We start from the raw sequence: 22,500 nt of genomic DNA on the forward strand, positions 1-22,500 counted from the left end.
ATTTGAATGATGTGTCGCCAGCACAATGGCCATGCGATCTGTCCAGTTATCATGATTCTTCAAAGCATCAGGTAAAGTCTGCGCTAGCCTTTTATCTAATAAATGCATGTCTTCCAGAGGTTGGATTTCTTGCACGTATTGGCTCTAGAATTCTACGGTTCTCTGAGTAGCAGGTACCATAAAACAAACTATAACTGATTTAATGAGCCATTCGCAGTTTCACAGTCTGAATTAGTTCATACTTACACATGCATGGCATAATCTTTGAGACAAGCATATGACTACTGGCAGGATCAACCAGGTAGCATCCCACAACGACATGGGGGAACCACAAGGGACCCAAAGTAGGGGATCGAATTGAACCCTGCATTTCGGTTCCAAATGAGGCCAGTGGTGGACTTTCATGCAGTGACCCAACTCAAGGCCACACAAGTAAGCATCCTCCGATATCAAGAGACATATGGAGAGCCCAAACAGCACCAAACAAGGGAATCGAAATGTGGAACCATACGAAGGGTGCCACAAGAGAACAAGCCCACGAGGAGAGCAACCGTGGGGCCAATGGCCCACAACAACAATCCAAGTACTAGCTAAAAAAAATACACTGCCATCTCAAAAGGGTATCGAATGCACACACACAACAACTGCCACCATAGTAGGGGAGACAAGAAGAATATCCCAAAACAAAGACCAAACACCGTTGCTCTCATAGTCGCATTAGCTTGCACTGGGTGATATTCATCTCACGGGCAGAGGCTAGAAAATCAAGCTGTAAGATCTGCAAAACGTCCATGACCCACCAGAGCTGGGCAACACGCGAATGAAGGCTAGCACTGGAAGAAGTCGATACGTGGGAGAAACCACGACTTGAACGACATTACAAAACCCAGAAGATATGAAAGGCATGGAACTAAAACAACACGAAAGCTCATTGAGCGGGACATGCCATATTGCGCAAGGAATACAACAGTGCAGCCACAGGCCTGCCACCCCACCATCATCCAGAGCGGGGTCATGTCAGGGAGTGAAGCAAGACTTGATCTGGCTACAATGGTTGGGGCCATATCACATTTGGGAGACACAAAAGCACAGTGTCGGGACTTCATCTCCCAGGACTACGCCTAGAATCAGTGCCGAGGGGAACCACCGTCCACTGCTAAAACTATTCGATCGGAACAATGAACATGGTACCACACTCCGTTACCATGCACATGGTGCCATATTGCTCGTAAAACACAAAGGTACAGCCTCCGGCCTGCCACCCAACCATCATACAGAGAGGGTCACGTCAGGGAGGGAAGCAGGACTTCATCTAGCTACCATAGTTGGGCTACGTCACATCTACGACTCGAGGGCCAGCGTCAGGACATCCACCACCATCACCTAGAGGCAAATCATGTCCGGTGGCTAGACAAACCGTCATCCCCTGCCAAAGGCATGTCATATTGTGCTAAGGACACAACGTCGCAGCATCCGGCCTGCAACCCCACCATCATCCAAAGAGGGTCATGTCAAGGAGGGAAGCAGGACTTCATCTGGCTGCCACGGTTGGGGCATATCACGCCTGAGACACGACGGTGCAGCGTCGGGACATCGCACCCACCATCACTCAGAAATTGCATAAAGTTCAACAGCAGCATGCCCCACTCCGGTGGCCGAATCACAATGCGCGAATACCTGATCGGCACGAAACCATTTGCATTATGTGTGTAAGGTCCGTGGTTATCTCTGGCCCGAACCCCGCATACGATGAACGGTTTGATTTCACACACGAAGGCATCGAAGCTGCTGTAAAATCTTGCTGCTAGATTTCAAGATTCAAGTAAAAAACTTAAAGATGACAAAATATTCATCCAGACATGAAATCAAGCTGCGTTTATTGCAATGTGGTCGTGAAGACATTCTCAGCGTGCTTCAATGAAGAAACTGAAGTAAACATCAAGAAATGAGCACACAATCGATCCAAAGTTTTCAAGATTCATCAAAAATTCAAGTCTCATGATCATGGCTCAAAAACATGATTCATGGCTCGAAGTTGGTATCAAAATGATTGCCATGCCACAATAATCTTTTGATAAAATAGGCATCAAAACAACCCTGGGTCAGCCATGGATGATCACACAAGTTTTCGGGCAGCAGCAGGGACTGTTTCAAAATTCCACAATTGTAAGGTAAGGGAAAAACAGTCCTTTTGCACCTATTTTTAGAATTTATTTTAATTCAATCAAATTGTAATTATCTTTAATTTTAGCTAGTTTTTTGGTTTACACCCATATTTTAGCCCAATTCTATATAAACAGGCAATGCCTCATTGTACAAAGACGGAGATTCATTTTCTTGGATCAATCAATGAAGTTCTGAATTTTGCTTGAGCTCATGGATACGTCTTAGAGAGAGAGAATGGAGAGAGAAGAAAAGGTTCGGTATCCTTTGGTACCCTTCGATAAGGTAACTTTCTCTCTCCTACCCTCTTTCTCTCTCCTCCCCTATTTCTCATCTTTATCTCTTTCTCTCTTTTTCTCATCTCTCTCTATTTCACTCTTCTGCTCGTCTTTATCTCTCTCTTCTTTTCATCTCTATTCTCTTCCTCTTTTCTTTTTGTCTATCTCTCTCTTTCTCTCATCTCTATCTCTCTATTTCTCTCTTCTTTTCATCTTTCTCTCTCTCCTCTCATCTCTATCTCTCTTTCTCTCTCTTCTTTTCATCTCTATCTCTTTCTCTCTTCTTCCTATTTTCTTCTCTCTCTTCTTCATTTAATATAGTCGATGAAGCTTAGTGCCGGCTGCATCTTCTCTCTGTTCTTCGTCTAATATAGTCAACGAAGCCTAGCACCAACTACATCTTCTCTGTTCTCTCTCTGACTCAGTCAGTGAAGTCTAGATATGATTGCATCTTCTCCCTCTTCTTCATCGAATACAGTCGGTAAAGCCCATCGTCAACTGTATCTTCTCTCTCCTCTCTGTCGGACTCAGTCGGTGAAGCCTAGCGCTGACTGCATTTTCTTTCTCTTCTTCGTCTAATACAGTCGATGAAGCTTAACACTGACTATGTCTTCTCTCTCTTCTCTGTTTGACTCAGTCAACGAAGCCTAACGTCCACTGCATCTTCTCTCTTCTCTTTTAATACAGTCAGCGAAGCCTAACACAGACTGCATCTTCTCTCTCTTCTCTGTCTGACTCAATCGGTGAAGCCTAGGACCAACTGCATCTTCTCTCTCTTCTCTTCCAACCCAGTCGATGATGCTTCACTCCAACTGCATCTTCTCTCTCTTCTCTTCCAACCCAGCTAGTGATGCTCAGCACTGACTGCATCTCCTCTCTACTATTTTCTTAAACACACTTGACTAAGCTTAGCACCGACTATGTTCATCCCTCTCTCCTCTTTCTAACCCAACCGGTGATGCTCAGTGCCAACTGCATCTTCTCTCTCCTCTTTTCTTCAACACAGTTGATGAGACCTAACGCAACTATGTTCGTGTCTCTCTTCTCATTCCAATCCAACCGACGATGCCTAGTGCTGACTGTGTCGTTCACCCTCTTCTCCATCTTTCTTTTCCTCTCCATCTTTCTCTTCTATTTCTCATTCTCTTACTTCTTTATGATTTTCATTCATTTATGTTATCCTTTCGTTTGATTAAGAAAGGTTGAGATTAGCCTCTTATGATATTTCTGTAGTTTAGCCATAATGTTGTTGTGCCAAAATTACTGTGCCTACTTTATTACTACAACAAATTAACCATCATGTCTAGCTAGTCAGTATTGGTATTGACGTCTATTAGTAATCATGTGAGCTGGTCTGAATTATCGAGCCCATTTTATGACTATGTCAGGCCAATTATTCACGAGCTTACTTACTGCGTTGATCTCCCAGCCTAATCAAATTCTTATCTCCCTCATCTTTCTTCTCTTATTCTTCTCTTCTTCTTTTATGTGCGCATGCTTGTTTACATTCGTTAAAGAGGAAAATGTGAAGTCCGTTGACCCACCTGTCTTATAATATTTGTCATATGTGTGTGATTGCAGAAAACAAGAGAATACAAGCAAAGGAAGGTGATTCTGAATCAATTTTTACTTGGGGCCTTTCTTTGTGATCTAAGAGGGCGCCCACACGAGCCAGCCCAAGTAAGTCCTGAACCCACCTTAAATCTCTCTCACTGGTTGGTAACACCTGCCCTCATTTTCAAACGAGGTTCTCGAGAGAGCGATCTCAAAAGTCTCAGGTCTCTCCTAAAACTCGAGACACGTGCTACCCAATCCTCAAAGATCCAGAGGGTGAGTTCGAGGTACCTAACTACATCTAAGTTCCTCACAGGGGTCATTCACGGTAGTGGTCGCGTCGTGCATGCCTCCCCTGAGGTCACACAGGTCGCACACGGTGATGGCAGTGCCATGCAGGACTCTCCTTCTCCTTCTTTTCTTCTATCTCTTTCGTCCAGTTGGGCTTGTAGACGGCGCTGCCCATCGTTATCCATAGGCATAGCTTGGACATCTTAGTGAAGAACTCAAATGGCAAAACCTGTTGCCGCTTGTAGGGGTCCTTCCCTGTTGCACGTCTATAGCAGATGACGATACCCATCGCTGCCTGTTATAGGCCTCAGCAACGTCTACCACTGTCCGAAAACTTCCTTCCTGTGTTCGGTGTCCATCTTCGTCCTTCTGGTGTCCCACGTCGCTACATCAGAAACTATCGCCGCCCGTGTGGGGGCATATTGTTTTCTTATGTTGCCAACGATGATGCTTAGCTCCGGTCGTCGTTCATTTCTCTCTCTCTAGCCATGAGGAGTAGTGTCGAGCATCGCCCAAGGGCCATGACACTGCTACTCCATGGTCGTGAGCAGCAACGCTTAATGCCATCGGGACCCCATCTCTTTGTCGTCTTCTCTCTTCTTTTCATTCTCTTGTCTCTTCTCACTTGATTGAGGGTAGACTTAGCCTAGCACTTCCATATCGATCTCGGTTTCAAGTAGCATTGCCACTGTGTTGGTTCTAAGAACCATGCCCATCTTGCTACCACTCCGAGTTGATGACTTCCCGGCCGCAATGCTAGTCTCGTCTCTTTGTCATGTTTTCTTCCCTTTTCTATCTTTATTTGAACCTTATGCTTCATCACCCTCTCATGTGAATGTACGTTTCCCTAAAACAAGGGTGGGTCTCTTTGACCCACTTTGTCGTACAAGGTAACCGTAGAAGTGTTGTGCAGAAAACAAGAGGATTACAGGTCAAGGGAGGCGATTTCGAATCAAATAAAGCAGCTGGGGGGCTTTCTTCATGATCTAAGGGGGTGGCCATGCAAGCCAGCCAGAGAAAGTCCTAAACCCACCTTCAATTCCTCTCTCCTCGGTTGGTATACCTGCCATTGCTCTTGCGCAAGGTTTTGAGAGAACGATCCCAAATCCCGAGTTCGTCAGAAATCCGAGATACATGCTGCCAGATCATCCAGATTTGGAGGGCGAGATCGAGGCACCTAACCAACTTGACGAGTCCATTGGGGACTTATTACCCCTTCTCTAAGGTGAACAGCCTCTAGTCGATGGAACAATGTAGGCAAGGCAAGTCGAAAAAATGGATCCATAACTTTGGGAAAAGGATTGGCTCGGAGGGCTGGGCCCGGGGGTGTCGGCAGATTGTTCAAGCTGCTCCCGCAGTGAGAGTGGGTCACCTCGTGTCAGCCGGGGGACAGACAGGGAACGGCCCCCCTGGGGGCCTTCCCTAAGCATCAAACAGACGTCTCATAACTGGTACGGACAAGGGGAATCCGACTGTTTAATTAAAATAAAGCATTGCGATGGTCCCAACGGATGTTGACACAATGTGATTTCTGCCCAGTGCTCTGAATGTCAAAGTGAAGAAATTCAACCTAACGCGGGTAAACGGCGGGAGTAACTATGACTCTCTTAAGGTAGCCAAATGCCTTGTCATCTAATTAGTGACGCACATGAATGGATTAACGAGATTCCCACTATCCCTATCTACTATCCAGCAAAACCACAGCCAAGGGAATGGGCTTGGAAGAATCAATGGGGAAAGAAGACCCTGTTGAGATTAACTCTAGTCCGACTTTGTGAAATGACTCGAGAGGTATAGGATAAGTGGGAGCCGCCCCCTGTGGTGCAAGTGAAATACCACTACTTTTAAAATTATTTTACTTATTCCGTGAGTCGGAGGCGGGGCATTGCCCCTCGTTTTAGCTCCAAGGCTTGCTTTAGGCGAGCCCATTCGGGCAGAAGACATTGTCAGGTGGGGAGTTTGGCTAGGGCGGCACATCTGTTAAAAGATAACACAAGTGTCCTAAGATGAGCTCAACGAGAACAAAAATCTCATGTGGAACAAAAGGGTAAAAGCTCGTTTCACTCTGATTTTAAGTACGAATACGAACCATGAAAGCGTGGCCGCCTATCAATCCTCTAGACCTTCAGGATTTGAAGCTAGAGGTGCCAAAAAAGTTACCACATCGATAACTGGCTTGTGGCAACCAAGCGTTCGCAGCAACATTGCTTTTGATCCTTTGATGTTGGCTCTTCCTATCATTGTGAAGCAGAATTCGTCAAGTGTTGGATTGTTCACCCACCAATAGGAAACATGAGCTAGGTTTAGACCATCTTGAGATAGGTTAGTTTTACCCTACTGATGAGAGTTCCACAATAGTAATTCAACTTGGTACGAGAGGAACCATTGATTCACACAAATGGTCATCGTGCTTGGTTGAAAAGCCAGTGGTGCGAAGCTACCGTGTGCGGAATTAAGACTGAACGCCTCTAAGTCAGAATCCAAGCTAGAAAGTGGAGCCTGTATCCTCCGCCCGTTTGCCGACCCACAAGAGGGCTGCACTCGTGCACCCCAGGGGCTCGAGTCGTTTGTGAAACCTTCCATAGCAGATGCTCTGCGGGGGACTGCCTTGCAATGCAATTCCCTTCGGCCGGTAGGCAGAATCCTTTACAGATGACTTAAATACGAGACGGGGTATTGTAAGTGACAGAGTGGCTTTACTGCCACGATCCACTGAGATTCAGCCCTGTGTCGCAACGATTCGTCCCCCCCTCCCCACACCCCCCCAAATTTAAAACTACACAAACCGAGCACAAGTGGTTCGGAGTTAGTGCCTTGTGAACCTTCGGATATCCAGGCCTCGCTGGAAGCTAAATGGCATACCTTTGACAATAATCACGTCTGAAGGCCAGAAAGAAGTGCGGGTGGCCTTGAGGCGTGCACCACTAGCCTGGGCCATGCATCACGGTGGCTTCAGGGGGTGCAGTGATATGCATTGATGGTGCGTCACGTTAGAACCCCATGCCTTGGCATGCACATCTTGGTGCCAACCACCAACGACTGTGTGGGTGTGCCTAACATCCCACCGTGCGCCTAGGCACACACCTTGGAGCCCAAGCAACCCGTAGGCCCCTGCGGTGCCGTGTTCCTAGGCGCACACCGTGGAGCCCTCAACCCATACAGCGTGGGTGTGCCATGATCGGGCTACCCCGAGGCCCTTGTGGCACTGTGTGCATCGACGCTCAACTCGATGCCCACCAACCATACTGCGTGGGTGTGCCATGCTTGGGCATTCCACCGGCTGTCGAGGCCCCTTGCCTTCAACAATGCGTGTGATGATGCCCCCAGGAAGCTCAGGCATCCCACCGGCCGTAGGCACACACCATCTCGGTCAACCCGTAGGCCCTCATCCCACCATGCTCCTAAACACACACCTTGGTGCCCACAAGGCATGCTACGTGGGTGTGCCTGGCCCGATAGGCCCTCGTGATGCCGTGTGCCTAGGCGCACACTTCGGTGCCCACCAGGCATACTGTGTGGGTGTGCCTTACCCGGGCAACCCGTAGGCCCCCACGGCACCGTGTGCTCGGGCACACACCACGAAGCACTCAACCCGTACGGCGTGGGTGTGCCATGCTTGGGCTACCCGGAGGCCCTCGCGGCACCGTGTGCATCGACGCTCAACTCAGTGTTAACCAACCAAATTGCGTTGGTGTGCCATGCTCTGGGATACCACCGACAGTCGAGGCCCTTTACCTTCAACCTTGCGTGTAGTGTTGCCCCCAGGCAGGCAACGTCGTGCATTGAGGTGGTATGGGTCGTGCTTAGGTAAAACATATGCTAGTTTGACCCCATTTGGTGTCACTCTGAAGTTTCAAGTGTTTTAAGTTATCGTACGTTGTTGAGGGGGATGGGGCAGCCCCTCATGTTGCCTTCGTTGGACCCATCCTGACCGCCCATTGGGCCTCGTGGCCACGCATCGGCCCACCCCGTGTCCCATCGTTGGTCCATTCGTCGACCCGCTATGACCCATCTCCGCATCTTGTGGCTGGCTCGGGAGCTGCAAAATGGGCATTAAAAAACAGCCCGAGCACACAAGGACAGGCAGCCGTGCGATGCCCAGAGCGCACATGGCACACGACACTTAGGCACTTTGGCATGACGCACGCACATGCGCACCGGGTGGGTTCACCCAGCTCGAGCCTGCCCACCATCCATAGCCATACGCGGCGCCGTGTGCCTAGGCACACACCACAGAGCTCTCAACCCCTACTGTGTGGGTGTTCCCTTCATGGGGTGACCCGTGGAATCTCGATGCGCTGTTCCTAAGCGCAAACCTTGGTGCCCACTAGGCATTTTACGTGAGTGTTCCTATCTCGGTCAACCCGTAGGCCCTCATCCCACCATGTGCAGAGGCACACACCTCGGTGCCCATCTGGCATACTGCGTGGGTTTGCCAGGCCCGGCAGGCCATCGCGATGCCGTGTGCCTAGGCGCACACCTCGGTGCCCACCAGGCATGCTGCGTGGGTGTGCCTTGCTCGGGCAACCCATAGACCCCCGCGGCACCGAGTGCCTATACGCACACCACGAAGCCCACAACCCATACGGCGTGGGTGTGCCACGCTAGGGCTACCCGGAGACCCTCGTGGAACCATGTGCATCGACACTCAACTCGATGCCCACCATCCATACTTCGTGGTTGTGCCATGCTTGGCCTTCCCACCGGCCGTCGAGGCCCCCGACCTTGAACCGTGCGTGTGGTGATGCATCCAAGCAAGCAACACCATGCATTGAGGTGGTATGGGTCATGCTTGGGGAAAACATATGCCAGTTTAACGCCATTAGGTGTCACTCAGGAGTTTCAGATGTTTTAAGTTATCGTACATTGTTGAGGGCGATGGGGAGACCCCTCATGTTGCCTTCGTTGGACCCGTCCTGACTGCCCACCGGGCTTTGTGGCCACGCATTGCCCCACCTCGTGTCCCGTCGTTGGTCCACTCGTCGACCCTCTATGACCGATCTCTACATTTCGTGGCTGGTTCAAGAGCCGCAAAATGGGCATAAAAGAACCGCACACGCACACACCGGATTGCACGTGCTAGACGCACGATGCGCACACGACACTTATGAACTTATGCACTTTAAAATGACACACGCATGCGCTCACCACCGTGGGTTGACCCAGCTCGAGCATGCCCACCACTCGTAGCCACATGCAACACTGGATGTCAAGGCGCACCCCACGGAGCCCTCAACCCATACTACATGAGTGTTCCTAGCTTGGGCTAACCGTGGACCCTCGATGCACTGTTCCTAGGCAAAAACCTCGATGCCCATCAGGCATTCTGCGTGGGTGTTCCCATCTCGGGAGGTTCGTAGGACCTCATCCCACCGTGCGCCTAGGCACACACCTCGGTGCCTACCAGGCATACTGCGTGGGTGTGCCTGGCTCGGTAGGCCCTCGCGACGTCGTGTGCCGAGGCGCACACCTCGGTGCCCACCAGGCATACTGCATGAGTGTGCCTTGCTTAGACAACCCGTAGGCCACCACGGCTTCGTGTGCCCGAGCGCACACCACGGAGCCCTCAACCCATACGGCATGGGTGCGCCATGCTCGGGCTACCCGAAGGACCTTGCAGCACCATGTGCCTAGACGCTCAACTCGATGCCCACCAACCATGCTACATGGGTGTGCCAAGCTCGGGCATCCCACTGGCCGTCGATGTCCTTACCTTCAACCGTGCGTGTGGTGATGCACCCTGGCAGGCAACGCATTGCAATAAGGTGGTATGGGTCGTGCTTGGGGAAAGCATTTGCCAGTTTGACCCCATTAGGTGTCACTCTGGAGTTTCAGGTGTTTTAAGTTATCGTACATTATTGAGGGGGATGGGGCGGCGACCCCTAATGTTACATTCGTTGGACGAGTCCTTATCGCCCATCGAGGCAACTCACTGCCCCACCCTGTGTCCCATCGTTGGTCAATTTGTCGACCCGCTATGACCCATCTCCGCATCTCGTGGCTGGCTTGGGTGCTGCAAAATGGGCATATAAAAACTGTGAGCACACACACGTGCATGCACACGAGCAACACGCACACGGCACACGACACTTAGGCATGACCCACGCAAGCACGCACCGCGGCTGGTTCCCCAAGCTCGAGCCTACCCACCACCCATTGCCACACGCGGCACCGTGTGCTTAGGTGCACACCAAGGAGCCCTTAACCCATACTGCTTGGGTTCTCCTAGCTTGGGCTGACACGTGGACCCTCTATGCGATGTTCCTAAACACAAACCTCTGTGCCCACCAGGCATTCTGCGTGGGTGTTCCCATCTCGGGCGACCCATAGGACCGCATCCCACCGTGCACTTAGGCACACACCTCAGTGCCCTCCAGGCATATTGTGTGGGTGTGCCATGATCGGGCAACCTGTATGCCTCTGCGGCGCCTTGTGCCTAGGCACACACTGTGGAGCCCTCAACCCATACTGCATGGATGTGCCTTGCCTCGACTGACTTGTGGACACTCAATGCATTGTGCCTAGGCGCACAGCTTAGTGCTCACCACCCATACCACGTGGGTGTTCCCAGCTCGTGCAACCTGCATGTAATTGTTGCGTTGTGCCTAGGCACACACTGCGATGTGCTTAGACACACACCTTTGTGAACACCAGGCATATTGCGTGGGTGCCCCTAGCTCAGCGACCGACAGGCCCTAGTGATGCAGTGTACCTAGGTGCCCACCAGACAAACTGCGCAGGTGTGCTTTTCTCAGGCAACCTTGAAGCCATCGCAGCCCCGTGTGCCTAAGCGCACAACATGGAGCCCTCAACCCATGCTGCGTGGGTGTGCGTAGCTCGTTCATCCCACCAGCCCTCGAGGCCCCCTGCCTTCAAACGCTCGTGTGGTGGTGATGCACCCAAGAATGCAACATTGTGCAATGAAGTGGTATGGGTCGTGATGGGGTCACATATATGCTAGTTTGAGCCACAATAGGTGTCACTCAAAAATTTCAAGTTTTTTAAGGCATCACACATACTTGGGAAGTATAGGCACCTGGTTGGGGAGAGGCTGAGGTACTTGATTTGGGCAAGGTATGCTGCCAATGCGTGGGTGTGCCCTGCTCTGGCTGACTCGTAGATCATCGATGCGCTCTGCCTAGTCGCACACCTCGGTGCTCGCCACCCATGCCACGTGGTTGTGCCCAGCTTGTTCAACCCGTAGGCACTCACAACGCAGTTCCTAGGAGCGCTACCCGTTGCCCACCTGGCGCATACTGCGTGGGTGTGCCTTTCATGGGATGACCCGTGGACACTCGCTGCGCTGTGCCTAGGCGCACACCTCAGTGCTCACCACCCGTACTGCATGGGTCTTCCCAGCTCGTGCAACCTGTAGGCAATTGTTGCACTGTACCTCGGCACACACCTTGGTGTACACCAGGAATAGTGCTTGGGTGGCGCTAACACGGCGACCGGCAGGCCCTCGCGATGTCGTGTACTTAGGTGCACGCCTCGGTGCCCATTAGGCAAACTGTGTGCGTGTGCCTTGCTGGGGCAACCTGTAGGCCATCACGACACCGTGTGCGTAGGCGCACACCATGGAGCCCTGAACCCATGTTGCGTGGGTGTGTCGAGCTCGTTCATCCCACTGGCCCTCGAGTCCCTCTGCCTTCAACCGTGCGTGTGATGGTGATGCACCCAAGGACTCAACGTTATGCATTGTAGTGGTATGGGTCGTGATGGGGTCAAATATATGCTAGTTTGACCCCCAACAGGTGTCACTCAAGAATTTCTGGTTTTTTAAGGCATCAAACATACTTGGGAAGGATGGACACCTGGTTGGGACGAGGTTGAGGTACGAGATTTAGGCAAGGCATGCTGCCAATGCGTAGGTGCGCCCTGTGCTGGCTGACTCATAGACCCTCGATGCGCTATGCCTAGTTGCACATGTCTATGCTCGCCACCCATGCCACATGGTTGTGCCCATCTCGTTCAACTCGTAGGAACTCGCAGTACCATGCCTAGGCGCGCTACTCGTTGCCCACCTGACGCATACCACGTGGGTGTGCCTTTTTAGGGACGACCTGTGGACACTCAATGTGTTGTGCCTAGACGCACACCTCAGTGCTCAACACCCATACCGTGTGGGCATTCCCAGCTCATGCAACCTGTAGGCACCTGCGGCGCTGTGCCTTGGCAATCACGTTGGTGCCCACCTGACATACTTTGTGGATGTTCCTAGCTTGGCTACCGGTAGTCCTTCGCGACACCATGGTCCTAGGCGCACACCACAGTGCCAAACATGCATACTGCGTGGGTGTGGATTGCCCCGTGGACCCTCGATGCATTGTGCCTACACGCACACCTCAGTGCTCACCACCCATACTGCGTAGGTGTTCCCAGCTCATGCAACTTGTAAGCACTTGCAGCGCTGTGCCTAGGCACCCACGTTGGTGCTCACCTGGCGTACTTTGTGGATATGCCTAGATCGTCTACCGGTAGGCCCTCACGACGCAGCGTACCTAGGTGCCCATCAGGCATACTGTGAGGGTGTGCTTCGCCCCGCCGCCCCTCGATGCGTTGTGCCTAGGCGCAAAGCTTAGTTCTCACCACCTATAACGTGTGGGTGTTCCCAACTCATGCAACCTGTAGGCACTCGCGATGTCGTTTGTCTAGGGGCACACCTTGGTGCTCACCAGCCATACTACGTGGGTGTGCCTTGCTCGGGCATCCCATAGGCCCTCGCAACGCCGCGTGCCTAGGAGCACACGTCGGTGCCCACCAGGCATACTGCATGGGTGTGCCTTGCCTCGTGGACCCTCGATGTGTTGTGCCTAGGGGCAGACCTCAGCGCTCACCACCCATACCGCATGGGTATTCCTAGCTCTTGCAACCTGTAGGCACTTGCGACGCTGTGTCAAGGGACACATGTTGGTGCCCTCCTGGCGTACTTTGTGGATGTGCCTAGCTTGGTTATCGGTAGGTGATGTCGACGCAGTGTGCCTTGGTGCACACCTCGGTGCCCACCATGCATACTGCGTGGGTGTGCCTTGCCCTGTGGACCCTCGATGCACTGTGCCTAAGCGCACAGCTCTGTGCTCACCACCTATATCGCGAGGGTGTTCCCAGCCCATGCAACTTGCATGCACTTACGGCGCTGTGCCAAGGCACACACCTCGGTGCCCACCGGGCGTACAGCGTGCGTGTGCCTAGCCTGACAGCCGGTAGGCCCTCATGATACCGTTTGCCTAGGTGCACACCTCGGTGCCCACCAGGCATACTGCATGGGTGTGCCTTGCTCGGGCATCCCTTAGGCCATCCCGGAGTCGTGTGCCTAGGCGCACACCACGAAGCCCTCAACCCATACTACATGGGTGTTCCCAACTTGGGCTGACCAGTGGACCCTCGATGCGTTGTTCCTAGGCGCAAACCACGGTGCCCACCAAGCATTCTGCGTGGATGTTCCCATCTCAAGCGACCCATGGGACCTCATCCAACCATGCGTATAAGCACACACCTCGATGCCCACCAGGCATACTGCGTGGGTGTGCCTGGCCCGATAGGCCCTCGCGACGTCGTATGACTAGGCACACACCTCGGTGCCCACAAGGCATACATTGTGGGTGTGCCTTGCTAAGCCAATCCGTAGGCCAATGTGGCGACATGTGCCTGGGCACAAACCGTGGAGCTCTCAACACGTACGGTGTGAGTGCGTCATGCTCGGGCAACCTGAAGGCCCTCGCGGCACCGTGTGCCTCGACGCTCCCATCGAGGCCCCCTGCCTTCAACCGTTCGTGTGGTGATGCACCTAGGCAGGCAACGCCGTGCAATGAGGTGGTATGGGTCGTGCATGGGGAAAACATATGCCAGTTTGACCCCATTAGGTATCACTCTGGATTTTCAGGTGTTTTAAGTTATCGTACATTGTTGAGGGGGATGTGGCGGCCCCTCATGTTGCCTTCGTTGGACCATCCAGAGCGCCCACCGAGCCTCGCGGCCATGCACTGCCCCACCCTGTGTCCTGTCGTTGGTCCATTCGTCGACCCGCTATGACCCATCTCTGCGTCTCGTGGTTGGCTCGAGAGTTGCAAAACAGGCATAAAAAAATCGTGCCCGCACACATGTGCACGCATGCACGCACCCATCTCCATATCTTGTGGCATGCTCAGGACAAACGGGCCCCACCGACCGTACTACGAAGCTGTGCTCGGCTCAGGCCATTCGTAGCCCCACGTGGCGCCCTGTGCCTAAGCGCACACCACGGAGCCCTCAACCCATACTGCCTCGGTGTGCCCTGCCTGGGCTGACCCATGAACCCTCGATGCACTGTTCCTAGGCGCACACCTTGGTGCCCACCAGGCATACTGTGTGGGTGTGCCTAGCTAGACGATTGGTAGGGCCTTTCGACGCCGTGCACCTAGAAGCACACCTCTCTTTCCACAAGGCAAACTGCGTGGTTGTGCCTTGCTCGGGCAACCCCCAGGCCATCACTGCGTCGTATGCCTAGGCACACTGCGTGGGTGAGCCTTGCTTGGGCTAACGTGTGGACCCTCGATGCTCTGTTTCAAGGCGCACACCTCGGTGCCCACCAGGCATACTTCGTGGGTGTTCCCAGCTCTAGCGACCCGCAGGCCTTCATCCCACCGTGTGCCTAAGCACGCACCTCGGTGCCCACCAGGCATACTGCATGGGTGAGCCTTGATACGGCAACCCGTACGCCTCCGCAACGTTGTGTGCCTAGGCGCACACCGCCGAGCCCTCAACCCATACTGCATGGGTGTGCCTTTCCTCGGCTGACTTGTAGACCCTCGATGCGTTGCGCCGAGGCGCACAGCTTAGTGCTCACCACCCATACCGCGTGGATGTTCTTAGCTCGTGCAACCTGTAGGCAATTGTTGCGCTGTGCTTAGGGACACGCTGTGCTGTGCCTAGGCACATGCCGTGTTGTGCCTGGGCACACACCTTGGTGCACACCAGGAATACAGCGTGGGTGTCCCTCGCTCGACGACCAGCAGGCGATGCCGTGTACCTAGGTGCAAACCTCAGTGCCCACCAGGAAAACTACGTGGGTGTGCCTAGCTCAGGCATCTCGTAGGCCATCGTGGCGTCATGTGCTTAGGCGCACACCATGGAGCCCTCAACCCATGCTAAGTGGGTGTGCCTAGCTCGTTCATCCCATCGACCCTCGAGGCCCCCTGCCTTAAACCGTGTGTGTAGTGGCGATGCACCCAAGGATGCAGTGTTTTGCATTGAGGTGGTATGGGTCATGATCGGATCAAATATATGCAAGTTTGACCCCCAGCAGGTGTCATTCAAGAATTTCAGGTTTTTTAAGGCATCACACATACTTGGGAAGGATGGGCACCTGGCTGGGACAAGGCTGAGGTGCGTGATTTGGGCAAAGCATGCTGATAATGCGTGGGTGTCCATCGATGCGCTCTACCTAGTCGCACACCTCGATGCTCGCCACCCATGCCACGTGGTTGTGCTTAGCTCATTCAACCTGTAGGCACTCGCAGCACCATGCCCAGGCGCCCTACTCATTGCCCACCAGGGGCATACTGCGTGGGTGTGCCATTCCTGGGATAACCGTTGGACACTCAATGCACTGTGCCTAGGCGCACACCTCTGTGCTCACCACCCACACCGCGTGGGTGTTCCCAGCTCGTGCAACCTATAGGCAATTGTTGGGCTGTTCCTAGGCACACATCTTGGTGCACACCAGGCGTACTGCTTGGGTGTCCCTAGCTCGGCGATTGGCAAGCCCTCGCGATGCTGTGTATCAAGGCGCATAACTAGGTGCCCACCAGGCAAATTGCGTGGGTGTGCCTTGCTCGGGCAACCTGTAGGCTATCGCGGTGCCGTGTGCTTAGGCACGCACCATGGAGCCCTCAACTCATGTTGCGTGGGTGTGCCTATCTCATTCATCCCACCTACCCTCGAGGCCCTACCTTCAACCGTGCGTGTGGTGGTGATGCACCCAAGGATGCAACGTTGTGCATTGAGGTGGTATGGGTCGTGATGGGGTCAAATATATGCTAGTTTGACCCCCAACTCGTGTCACTCAAGAATTTCAGGTTTTTTAAGGCATCAAACATACTTGGGAAGGATGGGCACCTGGTTAGGACGAGGTTGAGGTACGCGATTTGGGCAAGGCATGCTGCCAATGCATGGGTGTGCCCTTCTCTGGCTAACCTGTAGACCCTCGATGCGCTCTGCCTAGTTGCACACCTCGGGGCTCGCCACCCATGCCATGTGGTTGTGCCCAGCTCGTTCAACCCGTAGGCACTCGCAGCGTCGTGCTTAAGCATTCTACTCGTTGCCCACCAGGCGCATACTGCATGGGTGTGTCGTTCTTGGGATGAGCCGTGGACACTCGATGCGTTGTGCCTAGGCGCACACCTCAGTGCTCACCACCCATACAACATGGGCGTTTCCTGTTCAAGGAACCTGTAGGCACTTGTTGCCCTATGCCTAGGTACACACATTGGTGCCTACCTGGCATAATTTGTGGATGTTCCTAGCGTGGCTACCGGTAGGCCCTCACGACGCCGTGTTTCTAGGCGCACACCTCGGTGCCTATCAGGCGTATTGCGTGGGTGTGGAGTGCCTCGTGGACCCTCGATGCGCTGTGCCTAGGCGCACACCTCAGTGCTCACCACCCATACCACGTGGGTGTTCCCAGTTCATGCAACCGGTAGGCACTTGCGGCGTTGTGCTTAGGCACACATGTTGGTGCCCACCTGGCATGCTTTGTGAATGTGCCTAGCTCATCTACCGGTAGGCCCTTGCGATGCAATGTACCTAAGAGCCCACCAGGCATATTGCATGGGTGTGCTTCACCCTGAGGGCCCTCGATGCATTGTGCCTAGACGCAAAGCTCAGTTCTCACCACCCATAACGCGTGCGTATTCCCAACTCATGCAACCTATAGGAACTCGCGACACCGTTTGCCTAGGCACTCACCTCGTTGCCCACCAAGCATACTGCGTGGGTGTGCCTTGCTCGGGCATCCCATAGGCCCTCGTGGCGCCTTGTGCCTAGGCACACACATCAGTGCCCACCAGGCTTACTGCATAGGTGTGCCTTGCCCCGTGGACCCTCGATGTGTTGTGCCTAGGCGCACACCTCAGCTCTCACCACCCATACCGCGTGGGTGTTCTTTGCTCTTTTGTGGCGTTGTGCCTAGGGACACACATTGGTGCCCACCAAGCGTACTTTGTGGATGTGCCTAGCTTCGTTATCGGTAGGTGCTAGCGACGCCGTGTGCCGAGGCACACACCTTGGTGCCCTTCGTGCATACTGCGTCAATGTGCCTTGCCCCGTGGACCCTCGATGCACTGTGCCTAGGCTTACACCTCCGTGCTCACCACCTATATCGTGTGGGTGTTCCTAGCCCGTGCAACCTGTAGGCACTTGTGGTGCTATGCCCAGGCACACACTTCGAAGCCCACCAGGTGTATTGGGTGGGTGTGTCTAGCTCGGCAGCCGATAAGACCTCGTGACAGCGTTTGTCTAGGCGCACACCTTGGTGCCCACCAGGCATACTACGTGGGTGTGCCTTGCTCGGGCATCCCTTATGCCATCCTGGAGACGTGTGCCTAAGCACACACCACGGAGCCCTCAACTCATACTACGTGGGTGTGCCTTGCTAGAGCATCCCACCCCCCTGCCTTCAACCGTGCCATTGGTGATGCTCCCATGCACGTAATGTTTTTCATTGAGGTTGTATGGGTCATGAAGGGGGAAAATATATGCTAGTTTGACCCCAATAGGTGCCACTTAAGAATTTCAGGTGTTTTAAGGCATCACACGTAGTTGGGAGGGATGGGAACCTGAGTGGGATGAAGTCATGCTTCATGATTTGTGTCAGGCGCAGCCAATACGTGGGTGTGCCTTTCTCTGGCTGATCCCGTCGGCCCTCGATGCGTTGTGCGTAGTGGCACAGCTTAGTGCTCACCACCCAAACCGCATGGGTGTTCCCAGCTCGTGCAACCAGCAGGCACTTGCTGTGCTGTGCCTAGGCACACACATTGGTGCACCCCAGGCATACTGCCTGGGTGTCCCTAGCTTGGTGACCCGTAGGCCCTTGAGATGCCTTGTACTTAGGTGCACACCTCTGTGCCCACCTGGCAAACTGCGTGGGTGTGCTTAGCTCAGGCAACCCATAGGCCATCGCGACGCCGTGTGCCTAGGCGTACACCATGGAGCCCTCAACCCATGCTGCGTGGGTGTGCCTAGCTCATTCTTTCCGTCGGCCCTCGAGGCCCCCTGCCTTAAACTTTGCGTGTGGTGGTGATGCACCCAAGGATGCAACGTTATGCATTGAGGTGGTATGGGTCGTGATGGGGTCAAATATATGCTAGTTTGACCCCCAATAGGTATCACTTAGGAATTCCAAGTGTTTTAAGGTATCACACATTCCCAGGAAGGATGGGCACCTAGGTGGGAGGAGGCTGAGGAACGTTATTTGGGCAAGGCGTGCTGCCAATGCGTGGGTGTGCCCTACTCTTGCTCACCGGTAAACCCTCGATGGGCTCTGCTTAGTCGCACACCTTGGTTCTCGGCACCCATGCCGCGTGGTTGTGCCTAGCTCGTTCAACCCGTAGGCACTCGCAGCGCCGTGCCTAGGCACGCAACTCGTTGCCCACCAAGCGCATACTGCTTGGGTTTGCCTTGCCCCAAGGACCCTCGATGCATTGTGCCTAAGTGCACACCTCCGTTCTCACCACCCATATTGTGTGGGTGTTCCCTGCCAGTGCAACTTGCATGCACTTGCGGCGCTGTGCTTAGGCACACACCTCGGTGCCCACCGAGCGTACTGCGTGGGTGTGCCTTGCCCGACAGCCGGTAGGCCCTCATGACGCCGTTTACCTAGGTGCTCACCTCGGTGCCCACCAGTTATACTATGTGGGTGTGCCTTGCTCGGGCATCCCATAGGCCATTTCGGAGCCATGTGCCTAGGCGCACACCACAGATACCTCAACCCATACTGCGTGGGTGTCCCTTGCTCGGGCATCCCACCACCCTGCCTTCAACCGTGCCATTGGTGATGCATCCTAGCATGAAATGTTGAACAATGAGGTGGTATGGGTCGTGAGGGGGGGAAATATATACTAGTATGACCTCAATAGGTGTCTCTCAAGAATTTTAGGTGTTTTAAGGCATCACACGTAGTTTGGAGGGATGGGCACCTGAGTGGGGCGTTGCCGTGGTTCATGATTTGTACAAGGCGCTGCCAATGTGTCAGTGTGCACTTCTCTGGTTGACCTGGAGTACCCCGATGCGCTCTGTCTAGTCGCACACCTTGGTGCTTGCCACTCATGCCGCGTTGTTGAGCCCAGCTCGTTCAACCTGTAGGCACTTGTTGCGTCGTGCCTAGGTGCGCAACCTGTTGCCCACCAGGTGCATACTGTATGGGTGTGCCTTTCCTGGGATGACCCGGGGACACTCGATGCGCTGTGCCAAGGCGCATACCTCAGTGCTCACCACCCATACCGCGTGGGTGTTCCCAGCTCATGCAACCTAAAGGCACTTGCGGCACTGTGCCTAGGCACACACGTTGGTGCCTACTTGGTGTACTTTGTGGATGTTCCTAGCTTGACTACCTTTAGGCCATCACGACACCGTGTTCCTTGGCACACACCTTGGTGCTCGCCAGGCCTACTGCGTGGTTGTACCTTGCCTCGTCGACCCACGATGCGCTTTGCCTTGGCGCACACCTTAGTGCTCACCACCCATACGGCGTGTGTGTTCTTAACTCATGCGATCTATAGCCAGTTGTGGCATTGTGCTTAGGCACACATGTTGGTGCCCACCTTGCATACTTTGTGGATGTGCCTAGCTCGTCTACCGGTAGGCCCTCACGACGCTGCTTTCCTAAGCGTCCTCCAGGAGTACTGCGTGGGTGTGCCTCATGCCGTGGACCCTCGATGCGTTGTGCCTAAGCGCACACCTCGGTGCCCACCAGCCGTACTGTGTGGGTGTGCCTTGCTCGGGCATCCCATAGGGCCTCGCGACGCCATGTGCCTAGGCACACACCTCGATGCCCACCGGGTGTACTACGTGGGTGTGCCCATCCTGCGTGTGGTGATGCGTCGTGCCTTGACGCACACCTCGTTGCCCCCTACCCAAGATGTCTGCGTAATGCCCCTAGCCCTTACGACACCGTGCATAGATGCGTACCTCGGTGCCCACCATCCACGCCACACAGTGCACTATGGTGTGCTCCAGGCCGCCCTATCCCACCTCACTAGCTATTCTGATGCACTAGGATGCACCAACACCGTCTTATGGGCCAAGAGGGGCAGTGCAGGAGCTTGAGGTCCAATGCTCCACTGTGTGTTTTCCCCCGAAAAGCTGATTTGGGCACACGTCCTTGTGCACTAGGCATGGTGGTGTGGTGGGATGGGTTGCCCTTTAGAAAAAAAAGTGTATGCTAGTTTCAATGGAATAGCAGTCACGTTTGGATTTCTGATGTTTTAACCTATCAAACATAGTTGGGGAGAGTCGGCACTAGGTAAACACATGCATCTGCCGCCTCCCCTTGGACGCATGCAAACACTTGTAGGGAATGAAGGTCGACCTCCATGTGGATCCGATCAGCAAGGCAGCAGGATGACGGTGTGCTTCCGGGTGCGGTTAGGGAAGCTAACTTGATTGTTGTACATCCACGTCTAAGACGCGATATACAGCCCAAAGCAGCTCGAAGAAGTCTTGCTTCCCTCCCAGACACTATCCGCTCTGGATGACGGTGGGGTGGCAGTCCTCAGGTTGCGCCGTTGCGTCCGTGGCGCAATATGGCATCATGTGCATTATCCCCGATCGAAGTGTTTGTGCAGTGGACGATGGTTTCCCTCGGTACCGATCCTAGTGCTGTGCGCTGGGCGAGGAGGTGGGGATGTCCCGACACTACGTCGTCGTGTCTCTAAGACGTGATATGGCACCACCAATTGCTGCCAGATGAAGTCCTGCTTCCTTTCCTGACATGACCCACCTCTGGATGATGGCCGGGTGGCAAGCCTGAGGCTGCACCGTTGCATCCCTGGTGCAATATGGCATGTCCTGATCTTTGATCTTTGGCAGTGGATGACGGTCGTCACTCCACCGGACATGATTCACGTATGGGTGATGGTGGTTGGGATGTCCGGACGCTGTACAGTTGCATCACAAACTTGATATGGCCCAACCATGGCAGCAAGATGAAGTCCTGCTTCCCTCCTTGACATGACGCTCTCTGGATGATGGATGATGGTGGGGTTGCAGGCCTGAGGCTGAGCTGTTGCGTCCCTTGCGCAATATGACATGTCCCGCTCGATGAGCTTCCGTGCTGTTTTAGTTCCTTGCCTCTCATATCTTTCGGGTTTTGTAATGTCGTTTTAGTCGTGGTTTCTCACACGTACTGACTTCTTCCAGTGTAGGCCTTTATTCGATTGTTGCCCAGCTTTGGTGGGTCATGGACGTTTTACGGATCTTGTGGCTTGATTTTCTGGCCTCGACCTGTGAGATAAATATCTCCCAGTGCAAGCTAATACGCCTATTGGAGCAACGACATTTGATCTTTGTTTTGGGATGTTCTTCTCGTCTCCCCTACTATGGTGGCAGTTGTTGTGCGTGTGCATTCGATACCCTTTTGAGAAGGAAGTGTATTTTGTTCTGCTGGTGTTTAGATTGTTGCTGTGGGCCATTGGCCCCACTGTCACTCTCCTTGTGGTCTTGTTCTCTTGCGGCACCCTTGGTACGGTTCAACTTTCTGATTCCCTTGTTGGGTTTCATTTGCGCACTCCGTATGTCTCTTGGTACCGGAGGATGCTTACTTGTGTGGCCCCGAGTTGGCTCACCGCATGGACGTCCACCACTAGCCTCATTTAGCAGCGAAATGCAGGGTTCCATTCGGGCCCCTACTTTGGATCCTGTGTGGTTCTCCCATGTCGTTGTGGGATGCTACCTGGTTGATCCTACCAGTAGTCATATGCTTGTCTCAAAGATTAACCCATGCATGTGTAAGTATGAACTAATTCAGACTGTGAAACTGCGAAAGGCTCATTAAATCATTTATAGTTTGTTCGATGGTACCTGCCACTCGGATAACTGTAGTAATTCTAGTGCTAATACGTGCAAGAAATCCCGACCTCTGTAAGGGATGCATTTATTAGATAAAAGGCCAGCGCGGGCTTTGCCCGATGCTTTGGCGAATCATGATAACTCGATGGATCGCACGGCCATTGTGTTGGCG

The 22,500-nt window shown here is 53.6% G+C and overlaps 1 non-coding gene and 2 pseudogenes across 1 annotated transcript in view; 2 read left to right on the forward strand and 1 right to left on the reverse strand.

Annotated features, from left to right (window-relative positions):
• LOC148782366 (18S ribosomal RNA) overlaps positions 1–304 on the reverse strand; it is a 1,802-nt pseudogene extending 1,498 nt beyond the window's left edge.
• A 5,224-nt stretch (positions 305–5,528) lies between these two features.
• Positions 5,529–7,028, forward strand: LOC148782367 (25S ribosomal RNA; annotated as a pseudogene).
• Positions 7,029–22,209: 15,181 nt separating this feature from the next.
• Positions 22,210–22,500, forward strand: part of LOC148782368 (18S ribosomal RNA) — a 1,793-nt gene continuing 1,502 nt past the window's right edge. The window contains exon 1 of the ribosomal RNA XR_016055181.1: positions 22,210–22,500. This exon is cut by the window's right edge and continues 1,502 nt beyond it. This is a non-coding gene — a ribosomal RNA (18S ribosomal RNA).

The sequence above is a fragment of the Amborella trichopoda genome, chromosome 4 (assembly GCF_054954075.1).
Source record: "Amborella trichopoda isolate Santa Cruz 75 chromosome 4, AtrichopodaSantaCruz75HAP2 v2.0, whole genome shotgun sequence".
In the NCBI taxonomy this organism is placed as follows: domain Eukaryota; kingdom Viridiplantae; phylum Streptophyta; class Magnoliopsida; order Amborellales; family Amborellaceae; genus Amborella; species Amborella trichopoda.